Here is a 3,701-nt window from a genome sequence, read left to right on the forward strand (position 1 = left end):
ACCACCCACTGACAGATGCCAGACACCCCTCTCCAAATCCAGATCAGCCACCCTTCCAGGCAACTCCCCCCAGTTTACATACTGGGCATGACTTACTATGCTGTGGAATATCCCTTTGGTCAGCTTGGGTCACCTGTCCCAGCCTACTACCTCCCAGTTTCTTTTGCCCACCTCCTCACTGGCAGAGCATGAGACACAAAAAAAAGTCCTTGACTTATGATAAACACGACAGCAAAAACCAAAACATCAGTGTGCTTTCAACACCATTCTCATTCTAAATCCAAAACACAGCACTGTAACAGCTACTGCGAAGAAAATAACTTTACCCTAGCTGAAACCAGAACACAATTACAAAGTTTTTGTTCCCTTCTCTATCAAAATAAATAGATGAATAATTAGTTGAGAAGGAAAAAGTTTGTACCTCTGAGAAAAGACTGAAAAGGCAAACACCTTATGTAGGCTAATTTAGGTACTGCATACGCAGTGGTATGAGTGCATGAAAATCTATATGGAAGGCAGTAGTAATAGTTTATTAGTGGCTAAATTTTGTTACAAAAGTGAAAAACCCTGTAAGGATTAAGGAAGAATGGGAAGACAATGCCACTGTTGTTACCTTATATCAAGGGACTTAAAGGATATGTAGATGACAGCTCTTTAAAAAAAAAGGCTTCAGGACCCCAAAAAGAGACTATTCCAATTAGGAGTAAGCTGTGAGAAGTACATGCCATACTTAATCATATTAGTGGATTCTCATATTTAGAGAGTACATATTATGGGTTGTTATTAACAGTACATTTCAAGTATGCTTCAGCCAAAAGCAGACCATATTTTCAGAATTTCTGTTTTAAGGCCCAGTTCTTGCTGTGAAGAAAAAAAACATCATTTCAGGAAAAATGTTGACAGACTTATTACGAAGGCTTGAATTAAAAAACAAAGTAAATCAGGAAGCAAGTACTCTGTGTCCTCAGATTGCCAGCCCTTTACTCTATGACTCCTGGAGAGAGCCACACACTGAGATAAGTAAATCTACTTTGAAAGCAGAAGACACAGATGAAAACTTTTCAGTTTAAAGAGTTGGAACTCATGAAGGGCCTTGGAAGTCTGGAAGCAGGTTTTTTGATTACAGTGATAAATGCCTTTTGGTTTCTAATGTGTCATATTCACAACTGAATGTAGTTTCATTTCTCTTTGCAAATTCCTAGAGCACAATTTGTGTATGCATTTGTCACTGTCACTGCTTGGGCTCATTATAGTGCAGTCCAAGACAAGTACATCCTCTGTCTTGGAGGTCTAATTCTTGCCATCATGGACACTTCTGGTAACTGGGGTAGCCTTGGGAAGAGCCAATGGTTTTCTCTTCCATTTACTTCCATCTCTGTTAGCCATGATATTGGTCTGCTTGTTATACCTGTATTTCCCTTGAGGAAAAAAAGTCTTATGTATCCTACCTTGAATAGTACACTTTCCTCAAATAAACCCATGCTCATTTCTAATCTTTGCTAATTTTCCACTTGCCAACACATTGAGCATTTTCCCCTTGTGTTTTCCTTCTTGTTGCTTTCATCTTCTACTGGAATTTTGAAAATACTATCACCTAGTATTCTCTTGAGTGCCTGAGATATGCCTTTTGTCTTGAGTGACTTGAAAACAGCCTCACCCTCTAGAACTGATAGTACATAACTCTAAATGGGGATTTTCCCAATTGTGGAAGACTGGTGTTTTCCTGACTGCTCCTACACCTGTTCTTTTTTAATTGTGAGGAAAATAAATAAAATAGTGTCCTTCTAGGTAATTCCTTTCACTTGAATTATTAAACCTCATATTGAAAATTATGCAATTTCTCCATCAGGCAGTTTTCTTTATGCTGGAGCCCACAAGATGAGAATCAGTGATGTTACATTTCACACTGCATTACTCAAACAAGTGAAGTGTCTCTTGTGAACAGCTCGACTTTCACAATTTTGAAGCAGCACTGTTAATGCCCAAGTGGATTTTTTATTTCAGCTTTTCCAGGAAGTCTTTCCATTCTGGAGTTGTACTCCTGGCTTTATTTTTTCTGTCATCTCATTTTAAGCTGAGTTCCCCTTTGTGCTCTGGCAGTGGCTGCAGCTCTCCAGCTGTCTGCTTCTCGTTTCCTCAGTGTCCCATGGAGAGCTTCAGGCACAGTAGTTAAGTGTTGGAGGTCAGTAACTTCTTACTGCAAAAATACTGAATGTCAGATTGTTCCTCAAAGAAATAGAAGCTGGTCCTTAGTGCTTCAGAAGAGTTAATTTTATGGTTTCCAGTCCCTTTCCTGTCTGTCTCCTTTTGGGCTGAGAGGCTTCTGTTCAGAACAAGCTGAGCCAGTCGCTCGGGTGAGATTTTGAGGATCAGTGTTAACATTTTAATTTGAAAAGTGTTCTTCATTAACACAGTCCTCTGCTTGGTTTTTGGTGTCTTTTTCTCCCTAACAAGTATCATGGAATCAGAGCTTATGTGTTTTAACTGTCTCTTCAGAGCTCAATTTCAAATAACAGACCATGGCTCTGCAGTTCCCTGCATGACAGCTTTCAGAAGGGCTGTTACATGAGGATACATACATAAGGCTGTACATGTATTTCGTACATCCATTATGTTGCCTTTCAATGGCAAATTACTGACATAGTGAGGATGTTAGGTGTTACTCATACCTATAATACCTATTATAAGTAATTTACATAGATTACAGGTAATATAATGGGTAATACCTACAGCATTTTTGATACCTGATACCTGCTGCTGAACAGTTCCAGCATGACTGCTGAAGAAAAAGATGAAAGATCGTAGTAAGACACCTGGGGTGGTGCAAGCCAGGTTTATTGACAGCATTGAAGCCCTTATGAGATATCACTGGTACAAGGCATTCTGGACCAGTGATGGTAGTCTTTACTACGTGCTGAACACAGTGGGGTCATGGCTTTACAGCTCATAGGTGTTACCTTACTGTAAGGAATAAATCAACCAACAAGTTTATTTTTTCTATGATGATGTCATTCATCAGCCTCTCATTACAGAAGGTTCATAGTGCCATTTGTGTAGGTTGTCATCACTAATTTTTGCCTCTGTGTGATGATTAATTCTCTACCACCTTTTTTGTCTTTTGTCAGTACACAAATTCTAGGAATGGGTGAAAAATTCTGTGACAAAAAAAAAAAAGGCTAACTGTACAACAGTTCCTGAAAAGCTGAAAAGCTGGTGAAAAGCACACATAAAGTGTCTCATAGAATTCTCAGATTATTTTCTGAAAACTTCCTTCATCCTTAGGGAAGCTCTTTACATCACATATATAGAGCATTCTGATTCCTTAGTGTGGAGCTATGTTAATTTTTCCTTGATTCCTTGATTATTTTTTTGTTGTTGTTGTTCTGGTCTAGAACAGATTAGATGGAACAGAGAAATATTTGATGATGTGATAGTCTTGCTCTAAGATCAGTCTGTTTCTGAAGTATTCACAGGAACAACATGATGAAAGCATAACTGTGCATGAACATTCATATTTTTAAAAGAGAGCCTATTCCAGAAATCTGATGAGCTTCAGATTTTCATTTGATAAGTCATAAACAGACAGTAGGAAATCTTCCATATTCCATTTATAGCTATACTCCAGCTTATTAGAGTTAATAGTTGTGTCAGAGGAAAAACTGTGCCATGCACATAGATATAAGATGTGGATGAGGCTCAAG

Source organism: Motacilla alba, chromosome 2, assembly GCF_015832195.1.
Source record: "Motacilla alba alba isolate MOTALB_02 chromosome 2, Motacilla_alba_V1.0_pri, whole genome shotgun sequence".
In the NCBI taxonomy this organism is placed as follows: Eukaryota; Metazoa; Chordata; class Aves; order Passeriformes; family Motacillidae; genus Motacilla; species Motacilla alba.